The sequence below is a fragment of the Bolinopsis microptera genome, chromosome 1, assembly GCF_026151205.1.
Source record: "Bolinopsis microptera isolate Bmic1 chromosome 1, MBARI_Bmic_1.0, whole genome shotgun sequence".
In the NCBI taxonomy this organism is placed as follows: Eukaryota; Metazoa; Ctenophora; class Tentaculata; order Lobata; family Bolinopsidae; genus Bolinopsis; species Bolinopsis microptera.
Window position 1 is genome coordinate 14,424,115 of NC_087072.1, and position 13,537 is coordinate 14,437,651.

The window sequence follows — 13,537 nt, forward strand, 5'->3', positions numbered from 1 at the left end:
CATCAAAGGAATGTTGGGTTGCGATTAGGAACCGACCGGAAATCCGGCTGAATCCGGTTCCGGCCGGATATCCGGCTTCAAAATCCGGTTCCGGTTCCGGCTCCGGCTGGAAAAAAATTTGCCGGATTTTTGCCGGATTTCAGTTTTTTTACCGAAAAAAAAAATCAAAAAAATATTTTCGGCTAATAATGAACAGGGTAGCCTGAATCGTGGAAAAAAAGTGGTTTTCAGAAAAACTTTTAAAAAATTTTGACTTAGAAGTTTTTCGGTCCGAGTCGTTCTCGAGACGTACCTCCTGTATCGAGAGCTCCCGCTTCCGAGCTCGTGTTGCAAAGGGGAGGCCTGCCTTCCAAGATCACATTACCGGGGGAAACCTCGAGTCCAGAATTGTGTATCGATGGGTAGGTGCGGACTTCGAAAAACCGAAAAAATATTTTCGGCTAATAATGAACAGGGTAGCCTGAATCGTGGAAAAAAGTGGTTTTCAGAAAAACTTTGAAAAATTTTGACTTAGAAGTTTTTCGGTCCGAGTCGTTCTCGAGACGTACCTCCTGTATCGAGAGCTCCCGCTTCCGAGCTCGTATTGCAAAGGGGAGGCCTGCCTTTCGAGATCACATTACCAGGGGAAACCTCGAGTCCAGAATTGTGTATCGAGGGGTAGGTGGGGACTTCGAAAAACCGAAAAAATATTTTCGGCTAATAATGAACAGGGTAGCCTTAATCGTGGAAAAAAGTGGTTTTCAGAAAAACTTTGAAAAATTTTGACTTAGAAGTTTTTCGGTCCGAGTCGTTCTCTAGACGTACCTCCTGTATCGAGAGCTCCCGCTTCCGAGCTCGTGTTGCAAAGGGGAGGCCTGCCTTCCAAGATCACATTACCGGGGGAAACCTCGAGTCCAGAATTGTGTATCGATGGGTAGGTGCGGACTTCGAAAAACCGAAAAAATATTTTCGGCTATTAATGAACAGGGTAGCCTGAATCGTGGAAAAAAGTGGTTTTCAGAAAAACTTTGAAAAATTTTGACTTAGAAGTTTTTCGGTCCGAGTCGTTCTCTAGACGTACCTCCTGTATCGAGAGCTCCCGCTTCCGAGCTCGTGTTGCAAAGGGGAGGCCTGCCTTCCGAGATCGCATTACCGGGGGAAACCTTGAGTCCAGAATACAGAATAGTGTATCGAGGGGTAGGTGCGGACTTAAAAAAACCGGAAAATATTTTGGGCCACCTCCCTGGGCTAGCCCCCGGCTATAATCGCAAAATTGGCAGTATTTAATCTTCTGATTATGAAATACGAAATATGAAGGTCACGTGTTCAGGGTCTGGGTAGCTAGGTACTTAATTAGCTCATTACTGCAATCATGTGACTCAGCTCTAGACGCCAGACGGTGATTAGTACTGTACTAGACAGTGCCTGCTTACGAACAACCTTATTAAGCACCTCTGGTTGTAAGTCACGTGACCCATTGATACTCAGACTTGCATGAAAAAAAGGGAATTCGCACAAACGCGCTCAATCAGGGGTCTGGCAGCATATGCCAATTAGATATCATTTCTGATTATTACTCGTCTAGTGTCGTGACTCGTGTTACATTGTGTCTGCTACGTATACTGCTTGTTTAAGCAATGTTTAGTAGTAGATAGGAAGATTTGTAAAAAAACTATATCTGTTCGGACGTTGAAGCCGCCCTAAGTCGAGTCGAGTAGTAGTAAATCTAAAACATCGTCCGTCTGCTTGTTCTACTCAGAAGAAAATGGGATCCCTTATGCAAGCTGCAAGAAGTGCTCGATGAAGATTAGGCGTGGAAAGGAAGGAAATTTTCCGGCAACATCCGGCAAAAACCGGCAAAATCCGGCTGCCTTTTATTTCACTCTGAAACCACCGGTTCCGGTCCGGCAAAATCCGGCTTGCCGGATTTGAGATCCAAATCTGGCTGAATCCGGTCCGGCAGCCAAAACCCCAATCCGGTCGGTTCCTAGTTGCGATAAAGATACCTAGCCTTTCTTCAACTTTTTCGATATGACTTTTCAGGGATCCATAGGAAATGCCCGTCAGTAGTAAGTCTACGAACCCCAGGCCAATTCCAATGGCACCTAAGAAACGTTTTTTGCGACTAGGTGGGTTACCAATTTGCTGGAAGAGGTTTGTGTAGTATGTCGTTGTTTCCATGATGTCAGCGTTAAATTTTGGTAACCATGTGCATTGGACAATTTGCAGGTTTCTCAATCGCAGGTATCTTTATTTTCTTAAATATGCTAATCAATTGCTCATTGGCATCTAATGTCACCAATCCTTTAGATTGTAGCAAAATGCCGTGCTCTTTAAATACGATGGTGTTGTTCGAGGCTGTCTAATTTGCTGTCTCTGTAAACGCTTCAATTGGCAATAGGCACACTAGCAGCATAAGTATGCGGAGCATGATCATGATATAGTTATTCAACCATGCCAATGGGTTCTGCTATAATCAGGTGAACAGCACTGTTTCAGTGTCAGTAATCTGGTACTTGAGCGTTTGATACACTGCTTCAGTGTCTCGAATGATATCGACTTTCTTACTTACTGGTTCAGCAAGCGAAAATGTGTGCTGGTTTAGCTAACTGAGGTCTGACCAGATTCTGGTCTGTTCTTGGAAGTGGTCCGAGCTGTGATTGCTTTCTGTTTTGTACAGATAAGTCACGTGTTTGTATGCTATTGTTGTTGTAATTCTGTTCACTTTCTTTGATAAGCAGACAAGTACAACTTCCGTGGTATATTAGTCGATAAGACGCTTAAGGAACAAGTTCGCTATTCATAGCAAGTAATTGTTACCACGGTGTTGTAGTAAACAAATTTTGTTTTCTTTGTTTCAACACGATTTTTGACATGCATTTAAAATTTTGTTTCTTCTTGTTTCATGTGTGAACTTTGGAGTTCATATGCACTTTCTAGTAAACTGTTACAATTGCTTTAATCACAGCAAGCATATTTAGTTGTTGCTAGGCAACAAGACGTCCATAACTGAAACATCCTTTGGTACTATATTAAAACTTTTAGTAAATTCTTCTTTTACAGCTATTATACACTTTATGCTGACCACTTTACGTGATTCCAAGAATTCTGCAAAAGCAGAAGTGGTGACTGTTATTCTCCACATTAATTCAAATTGACAAGACCTTGAATCAAATGGTAAAAAAGAGGTTTATATTTCAATGAGGCATGTGGCTAAAGCTCGTGGTACTAGGCGTTGCGGAAAAGGCTAAACAAACGTGTCACCACCAGATTTCTCCACGCCGCGCCGAGTATTTTGAAAAATATTCCCACGGTCCATGAAAGCTTAGACTTTTAACTTTACGTTGTCGCTGCGCGCTACATCTTCAGTAATACAAAATAAATTATCAGTAGATATTTTCTTCTCAAAACTGTGATTATGTCGCTTTTCAAAACTATGGTTATGCGGACAAATTTGATCCTAAATATTGCAAAAAGGTTTAGGTAATTAAAAAATTAAATTTTAAATTTAAAAAAAGAAAAAGGGGGGAGTATATGTTGTATTTGACACACGCTGTAACCCCTTTTGAGCGCGCGCGAAGCCGGACGGCCGGCCGGCGTGCACGCTTCGCGTGCACGAGAGGTATACAACGTGTAGCAATGTTGTATGTAAGATATTTGTAGTACAGTTTGTAGTTTGTAGTGTATTTTATTATAGTTTAGACAACATTTTTTAAACAGACTCTCAAGGTCGGCAGTTACTTCACAAGCAGTTCTGTCGATCAGACCACGCGATTAGACCACGTGGTTAGTAGTAATTGTTGTATTGTGTATACGTAGCTGTTGCGATAGTGATTTTGTAATTATTAAAACAAGTTGTAATATTGACGACTTCCGTTCTACTTTATGCTTTAGCTCTAATTAAATCGTTTCACTTTGTCCAACAAACAAACTCATTGTGCGTTCACTATACTCACAAGAAGTGAACACACCATTCTCTAGCTGAAGTCCGAACAGTATAATTTATCTGATAAAGTGTATTACCAAGGTGCTCTGCTGATAATTTTAGTAAAGTAATTATTAACGGGTGATACTCGTAAAATATCTGTTCCATATATTAGGACCGTCGACGAGTCCAACTCGGCGCGCGTCCTGGTAGGTTGTAGGTTGTAAACCTACAAAGTAATTAATAAATGCCAAAAAATGACCTGTGACGAGGCTCGAACCGGCATGAGCTTTTTGACAATGGCGGCCTTAACCGCCGTGCTACGAGAGGCTCAGCAGATTTACAATATGTAAGACCTAAGTGTAAGAATATAAACTTCAGAAAAATCTGAATTTAATCTGCAAGCAACCGCTTGGGGGGTATACAACGACCATTAATGACCATTAATGACCATTAATGACCATTAATGACCATTAATGACCATTAATGACCATTAATGACCATTAATGACAATGTCAGTTTTGTCAAAATTTCATCTACTGACATTAATGGTCATGTTTTTCCGGCACTTCTTAGAGCGAAAAGGACAGACGCCTGCATCACTTAGACCCTACCTTAAGTTAACTAACTACAAGTATATGTTATTATTTTACATTTACAATTAGAGATTCGAAAGAGAAAACTTAGAATAGAATCTTCCGTGGTTAGGCAGACCTTCCAGAATATCATTTGAGTGGATTCCAGAGTGAGTTAGGGATTACATTTATTAAGTTCGAATGTAATGAAGAACAAATTTTGCGGCCACGGGATTTAAACCAGATAACAGTTGGTGACTTATAGTTATCAATAATAATAATTCAAAGGGCAATTTAGGAGTATCAGATCGTATCAATAGTAAAATAACAATCAATAATAAAATAACAATAACACGGGTATTAAAATTAAATAATTCGTTCCCGTTCTTATATCATATCAAGATTTATATTTTAGCCAAATCATTATGCTAGTCGATTGTATAGTAATTACACAGTAGATGAACTTATTCAACTTTAGCACTTCATGAAATACATCGTCATCAGTCTGAATCGGACAACAAAAAAGCTGATCTTTTCCTAGGATTAGATAGAACAATTCGTTTACAGTTCAATACTCTGCCTTTGGCAGTTTAAAGTTTCGACCCAAAATCGAGCACTGTCATCATGATAGGGACAAATTGATGCGGCAGGAATTCGTCTAGATCTGCAGTTGCCCTTTTTTGAAGCAGAGACACTCATTGATAAGATGGTACCGAGGCAACGAAGGGGACGTTTAGCATTTTTTGGAACAAAGGTAGCACTTAATGAGTCGCCCTTTCGAATTGTTCGACGTTGACAGGGCTTAGAAGAATTTTTGCAGCCCGGTTGGTATGGCACAGAACCCTCGAAACAGCCGGTACCAAAAAATTTCGATCTCCGACTTTTATTTCCAAATATCGTCTTACGATGGCATAAAAGGTACTGTGAGGAGGTATTGAAAATCCAAATTATCAAAAGCAATCAACACAAATAAAGGAAATCAATACAATTCAAATCCACGCAAACTGCAAACAAGCATGTATACTAAGTCAACTGTAAACAAGCATTTATACTAAGTCAACTGCAAACAAGCATTTATACTAAGTCAAATGCAAACAAGCAAACAGACAAGACAAGTTACCACCGTATAACAGAATGGTGCTTGGCACTCATTCCGAAACCGAGGTCCGAGCCTCTATTAGGCAAATATTAATTCGTTTTCTCAAACGAGACTCTGGCAATCGATGTAGGGGGCTGTGAGAAACTTTATAGAAGTGATACAAAGTGATCATAATTGTAAATTTCTTGGACATGTTGCTTCCAAGATAGTTCAGAATTTCAATTATTTAATGACCATTAATGACCATTAATGACCATTAATGACCATTAATGACCATTAATGACCATTAATGACAATGTCAGTTTTGACAAAATTCCATCTACTGACATTAATGGTCGTTGCATCCCCCCCAACCGCTTTCAGAAGCTCTGCTGATCATTTGGGAGAAATCCTTCAGAAATGGTAAAGTTCCTTCAGTCTATAAGGATTAAGGAACTGTATATATATGTAATACATGTTTAAAAAGGAAACAAGACTGACCCGGGAAATTATAGACCTGTGTTTTAAATTGAGAGGGTACTAAGAAAGAACATAGTAGAGCACTTAGAGTACGTGAAATATTCGAAGCTGAGCAGCTTTCAATATCACGGCAGACAAGGCGCGTCAGATGGCATCTTGGCATTGGGTTCTTGGAATGTTCAAATGCAGGACTAGGAACCGACCGGAAATCCGGCTGAATCCGGTTCCGGCCGGATATCCGGCTTCAAAATCCGGTTCCGGTTCCGGCTCCGGCTGGAAAAAAATTTGCCGGATTTTTGCCGGATTTCAGTTTTTTTTACCGAAAAAAAAAATCAAAAAAATATTTTCGGCTAATAATGAACAGGGTAGCCTGAATCGTGGAAAAAAAGTGGTTTTCAGAAAAACTTTGAAAAATTTTGACTTAGAAGTTTTTCGGTCCGAGTCGTTCTCGAGACGTACCTCCTGTATCGAGAGCTCCCGCTTCCGAGCTCGTGTTGCAAAGGGGAGGCCTGCCTTCCAAGATCACATTACCGGGGGAAACCTCGAGTCCAGAATTGTGTATCGATGGGTAGGTGCGGACTTCGAAAAACCAAAAAAATATTTTCGGCTAATAATGAACAGGGTAGCCTGAATCGTGGAAAAAAGTGGTTTTCAGAAAAACTTTGAAAAATTTTACTTAAAAGTTTTCGGTCCGAGTCGTTCTCGAGACGTACCTCCTGTTGTGTTCACTTTATGAGTATAGTGAACACACAATGAGTTACTTTGGGTTTTGACAAAGTGAAACGATTTAAGTAGAGCTAAAGTAGAACTGCCGTCTTCGATATTACAACTTGTTTTAATAATCACAAAATCACTATCGCAACCGCTACGTATACACAAAACAACAATTACTACTAACCACGTGGTTTAAACGCGTGGTCTGATCGGCAGAACTGCTTGTGAAGTAACTGCCGACCTAAAGAGTCTGTTTATAAAATATTGTCTAAACTATAATAGAATACACTACAAACTATACTACAAATATCTTACATACAACATATACTCCCCCCTTTTTTTTAAGACTGGCCCTCCAGTCGGGAGCACAGCCGGGAGCTATGTACAGACATACAATTTTAAAAAATACACAAACATATAATACAATTCAACTACTTTATAATAAAATAATTTACATTTTAGTATCCATGGAACATAGGCCCCTCTTTTTTTTAACACTGCCTCTGGCGGACCAGGGGTGGCTAGGGCCATATGCACGATGAACACTAACATATAACGACAAATACAATCAATCAATAGAAATACAACTATACAATGCAACTATAATATAAATTAAAATTAAAAAATGTTCGAGAGAAATGTCCCTCGTCTTCACTCCTTCCAGTTCCTAGAAGTTCATCGTTGTTCTAGGTTGTACGGCCCTTCTCCTTCTACAATCTTCTGCAGTGTGACCGTGTTTTTTGCAGAAACTGCAAAAGTTCGCCTTCAAATGGTTGGCCATTTTCTCGACTCGTCTTTCCAGTTTCGATAGTCTCTCGGCCATTTGACTATTGGCCGCTGCCATGGTGATGCTTCTACGTGATTTATTGTTGTGCTTTTTATCTGTCTTTGGTGTTTTTTCTTTTTTTCTTAGTTTTTTCTCTAGTTTCCTCTTTTTTTCTCTAAGTACGGCACAATCGTCTGAGGAGGAGGAGGAGGAGGAGGAGGAGGTGGAGGAAGAAGGGGGCGATCTTCTTAGGTTATCATCGGAGTCGTTGTCAACTGTGACAGACACTACCTGTTCCATAGGCAGTTTAGATGCGGAACTCATCGTGGCAGATAGAATATATATATAGTGATACGAACTTGAAAGTGGAACAGCAGATCTAAGAGTGACATAGCGATGGACAAGACGGTAAGCGTCTCCTCTGCATGTAAGCATGCTTCACAGAAACTTCTGCTTGTTGGCAGCCTTGTTTCAGTGTGATAGCAGTTATCGCGTGCAGTTATTGAATGACAATATCTTCATTCGGTTGACCACCCTGGGTCTGGAGACTGTTGGGTTGTTCCTGTTCATTATTTGGTGCCCGCAGATACTGATCTTTCAATTGGTGAGTTATGATACAGTAGATACAAGCGACACTTGCACACAGTATGACTCCTACTGTTACTGTTAACAGGATGCCGTGTACCCAAGAGATAGTTTTCTTCTGAGCTTCCGGTACTACGAGCCGTTCGAGGGATTCTTTTAGTCGTGTTATGTTCTCGACCGAGGTGCTCAGTCGTTTGTCCCAAGAAGTGAGAGCCACGTTTGAGCCATTGTATATGATGTTTGTCGAAATGTAGTTAGGTTCCTCCACGAGTAGTCCCTCCATTTGTATATAAGAAACTCCTCTCCATGGTATGAATTTTGTTCCATACTTGTTAGGTTTTAGGAGTTTCATTCCCTTCTTATTGTCATTCTTTTCGAAGACCTGTATGTCGTGAACCGCAGTGCCTATTAATATGCCGCTAGCATCGTATATGTACTTCGGGGAACATTGTGTTTCTACTACCTTACAACTCGTTAAGTTTGTCAAGCAGCTAGTTTGTTCGCTATTGTCAAATATTTCCGCGAAACACGTTGTGACTGTGTCTGAAACAACACAATTTGTTTCGTCTACGGCATAAAATTTGTCGTTTATAGAATATATCAATTTGGGTATCTCGAACAGTAGGCAAACATGATTTTTAATTATTCCAACTTGACGGGTAATGTACATTGGGAATAGATGTTGAGGTTTGAGCGCTGGATATTCTATAACTTGATGCACATTTAACGTATTGGAATAAATATCGAAGTGTGCTTGTACGACAGAAATAGTAGCAACTTTGTAAAAGTTGTACACGTTTTCGGAGTAAAATGATCCTTTGAGCATTGGGTGTTCTATTAAGACCAGGTTGAGGTCTTCCGGTCTGACAATTTTAGGTGTTAATCGCGATCTCAGACGACAGTGCCGTACTTAGAGAAAAAAAGAAAGTTTTAATACTTTCAACACTACTATATAACAAATAATTTGAGTTAACAGAAAACATGACTGAAGCTGGACCACTGCAAGTGTTGAGGATGGCGTTTGATAAAAATACAGACTGGGACAAGGACGAATTTCTAAATTCAGTTTACTGGATTCGACAAATAGTTGCGGTAGTGTTTGGTATACTGTGGGGCCTTATCAAATTCAAGGGACTTCTTGGAATATTAGTGTACATCATAATAGATCTGGGGATAATATTTTTGTATTACACGTCGTATCATGAAGTGGACGAAGAGGAATACGGCGGGCACGCTGAACTGGCCAAAGAAGGACTTCTAACTTCATTTTCACTATTTTTGGTGTTTTGGATAATACTGTATACCCTGTACATGCAACCATTGGTATCGTTATCAACTTGATGGCTTTGAAGGCGATGCATTTCGAACATCAGATGTCGGCTTGATTCAGAATATTTATTAAATCGGATGAATATCTACGAATGAACTGGGTTTTATCTCTTCATCGAAATGTTTTATTATTATTCGATGACCAAATATTGTTAATATGGAAGTATTGGTTAAATTTTAATGTATTGAGTTTGACACTTGTTTAATAAAACAGATTTTTTTTTTTAATAAATAAAAAAATAATAATTAAAAAAAAAAAGAAAAAGGGGGGAGTACATGGCTATGTGAAACAACAAACTATAGTACTACAAATATTTTACGTACAACATCTAATCTGTATCTTGTTTTACGATGTTCTTGTACAAAGGAAACACGATATAACTATGAGGTATTATTCTAGAAAGTAGAATGAAGATTTATAAAAGTAACATAGGCATTAGATTTAGAAGATAACAGCTACTCGAACATGACCTGTCAAATAATTATAAAACGGTACTTATATATAGCATGACACGTGACAAATGATTGGTGACCATGGGACATGAAGATACTATTTGAATGGTTGTGAAGTCGTGGTGAAGTGAACACGTGACAATGACGGGTGATTAGCGTTATGAATCTCCAAGGTGAAATGAACTGTGCTGACTTTGTGCATATGAAGTGAATTGGTGTTGAAAGTGGATTGTGCTAGTGCTTGTTATTTGATGTGAAAATAATGTGCAGTGGAGCATGATGTGATGTGATTTGTGACTATGAATACCTTTAAACATCTAAAACAAATAACACTAATTAACAATAAAATATACTCTATAAAACTAAAAGTAAACACAACATATAGCACCCTTTTTTCCAAAATCGCGCTCCGCGATTACAATATACTATTATAATATAAATAATATTTAATATCTTCAAACCTAAAAAAACATATAAAATAATAAATACATATCCTAATTGTGAATAAAATAATTTATGTAATAAAAGTTACATTTATTACTCATAGTGGGGATGTTGGGTTGTCAAGGGGGCCATTGTAACCCTTGCAGTTGCACCATGATCAACACTCTTGCGAGTCTTTGATTTCCTAGATTTCATGTTCTTCCGCCTCTTTCGTTTCTCTCGTTTAGATAAACTTGATCGCTTCGTTACTGTGTCGTCTTCCCCAGACGATGACGACGAAGAATCCGATGATGATGAACCTGAACTTGACTTCGGAGGGTTAATGGGGCTCGTTGCAAGTGCGATGTCCTGTTCGACTTCAGTTTCTTCTAAAAGATTAAATCTCTCCTGGCCGGACATGTTGATTGTCGAGGGATACTAACTTCTATCAAAACGGTGCGAGAAGGTACTGCAGTGCGAGAAAGAACTGCTGGGCTGCTTTTGCAGCGTATTTATTGTAAACTTTCGCACGCATAACTGTCACTTATTTGGTATGTACTGGCTGTGGACTTCAGAGTTTAATCAAGCAAAGATACAATACTAGCTTACTAGTTCTACAAGCTAATAATATTTGATAAATTATTACCTTTAAATTTGATGGAGAAATAGTTATTTTTCCATGTAGTGTGATGATACTTTGTAGACATTAGTGATGATGTTATGTCATAATTTTTACTTTACTTTTTACTTTACTTTAAGCTAAGATCACAATACAATTGTTTCTGTTAGAGTCAGCTACCAACTACGTTTCTATAGGCTACGGTGCTATTCTCAGTCGTGAGTGATAAACAAGCATGATTTCAGGTTGAGTGGTAACAACGTCTAAAGTATTAGCGTATTTTCGGTAGCTTTCGGCGCTTGGGCTACTGCCTTATTATCTTCACATTCAGTCGTCTGGATCGGTTGATGGGTACTGGTACTTCGGCAGCAGTTGATATTTGATTTACATGTCCAAACACAGAGTACAACTGCTATCAACGCAGTTATTGCCGCAGTTGTCATGGCAACAATAGCTATTGTTTCTGTGGATTCAGGTGATAAGCTAGAGTGAGAGATCATAAGATCTGCTTCAGCTGATTGTAGCTGCTTCATGATGCTATCCACATCTAAAACAAATAACATTAATTAACAATAAAATATACTCTATAAAACTAAAAGTAAACACAACATATAGCACCCTTTTTTCCAAAATCGTGCCCCGCGATTACAATATACTATTATAATATAAATAATACTTAATATCTTCAAACCTAAAAAAACATATAAAATAATAAATACATATCCTAATTGTGAATAAAATAATTTATGTAATAAAAGTTACATTTATTACTCGTAGTCTCTTCTATTAGAAGTAGGGCTTCACGTCGAGGAATAGTGGGAGGAGATAGGACTAGTAGCAAGTAGGATAATGAAGAGCCATGTTCAGCTGGTCTAGTCAGCAGTACTGCTTACGAAGTAACTGCGGTCGTTTGTACTTTGTCGGGTCGGTTAAATTGTCGTCTGAAACTATATTTATATCTTAAAACACAATACAACAGATCTGACACTTCTAGCTCAATTACCTTCCTTCCATGTTGACGTGTATGTTGCTGCATTCAATGAGGCATGTGGCTAAAGCTCGTGGTACTGGGTGTTGCGGAATAGGCTAAACTAACGTGTCACCACCATATTTCTCTTGTCATACGTTGTATGACCCGCCGCGCACGAAGTGCGCGGCTCCCCTTGTATCGTCGAAGCGACAGTGGGGGTCACCACGTGATTCAATATTTCTCCACGCCGCGCGTAGTATTTTGAAAAATATTCCCACTGTCCATGAAAGCTTAGACTTTTAACTTTACGTTGTCGCTGCGCGCTACATCTTCAGTAATCAGTAATATAAAATAAATTATCAGTAGATGTTTTCTTCTCAAAACTGTGATTATGTCGCTTTTCGAAACTATGGTTATGCGGACAAATTTGATCATAAATATTGCAAAAAGGTTTAGGTAGGTGCGTGCGCGAGTTTACATAAATAAACAATTACTGGGCCGCGCTCAGCCTGTCATTCCGCCAAATCTTTATTCTGTTAATGAACATAACAGCCTGGGGTCCTCAGGTAAATAAACAATAGTGTCTGGAGTAGTGAAATCAATTTTGATTGACGATGTCAATTTATCGCAGCTCGGTGCGGCACAGTAGCGCATTTCGCCGATCTCCCGCTGTGAGTAACCTCATTGAGTGCGCGGCGCAGCACAGTAACGCATCGCGCTACAACATACAAAGTCAATCAACATGTCGATGTTGCACGTGTTGTAAAATATGTGCGCATCTAACAGCTAGCTGCATGTTTTAAATTCTGTGGAATGTGGTTGCTTTGCTGCGCGAGAGTTGGTTTCGTTTACAATACACGTCAATGGATCAATCCGAATTTATTACTTTTTGCAACATAGCTAGATGTCCGAGTCTTTGTTAATAATTTACTGAACCAAAATAAAAGATAAATATATCCATTTATATTTGTTAATATTATATTAGTATCATTATTATGGAAAGGGGCGAATTATTTTTATTATCTTGAAAGTTGCTGTTGCATTGTAACTTGACATTTGAAATAATTTGTATTCCTTTTATTCCTTGTATTCGTTGTATATATTTTTGCAGACACAAAAAAAGTTCGACTCAAACCTTTTAACATGGTTATACTTTTACTCAAATTAAGTCGGTATATAGTTCTGTGAAATCTGGTTTATTTATTGCCGGTGGATCGGTCTTTCTATGCAGTTCTTTAACTGGTTTCATGGTACACCGTAGTTACTAACTGCAAGTGATGAATCTAGGAGTAAAGTTCCGAGCCAATTTCTCCATTAAAAGTTTGAAAAAGTGACCTCTTCAACTGTAGAACTGACTTATTAATCCTAGCAGGTGATTAACTCTGGATCCTCATCACATTGATTCCATTCTAAATTGATCTAACCATAAACAAAACAAAAATAACAGATAACTCCGTTTACCATTTGACATGTTCCAGTGTGAACGAGGCCTTCTCCGGACAAATCCTTAAAGGCAAGTCTTCTCTGTTGTATGTAAGATATTTGTAGTATAGTTTGTAGTGTATTTTATTATAGTTTAGACAACATTTTTTAAACAGACTCTCAACACTCAAGGTTGGCAGTTACTTCACAAGCAGTTCT

At 38.8% G+C, this 13,537-nt stretch overlaps 1 protein-coding gene across 2 annotated transcripts in view; it reads left to right on the plus strand.

Moving 5' to 3' along the window:
- The first annotated feature begins 9,045 nt into the window (after nt 1-9,045).
- Nucleotides 9,046-13,537, plus strand: part of LOC134812615 (tensin-1-like) — a 54,906-nt gene continuing 50,414 nt past the window's right edge. For both annotated transcript variants that reach the window (XM_063820104.1, XM_063820111.1), the window contains exon 1: nt 9,046-9,069. The gene's annotated coding sequence lies outside the window, so the exon portion shown is untranslated. The remainder of the gene's footprint in view (nt 9,070-13,537) is intronic.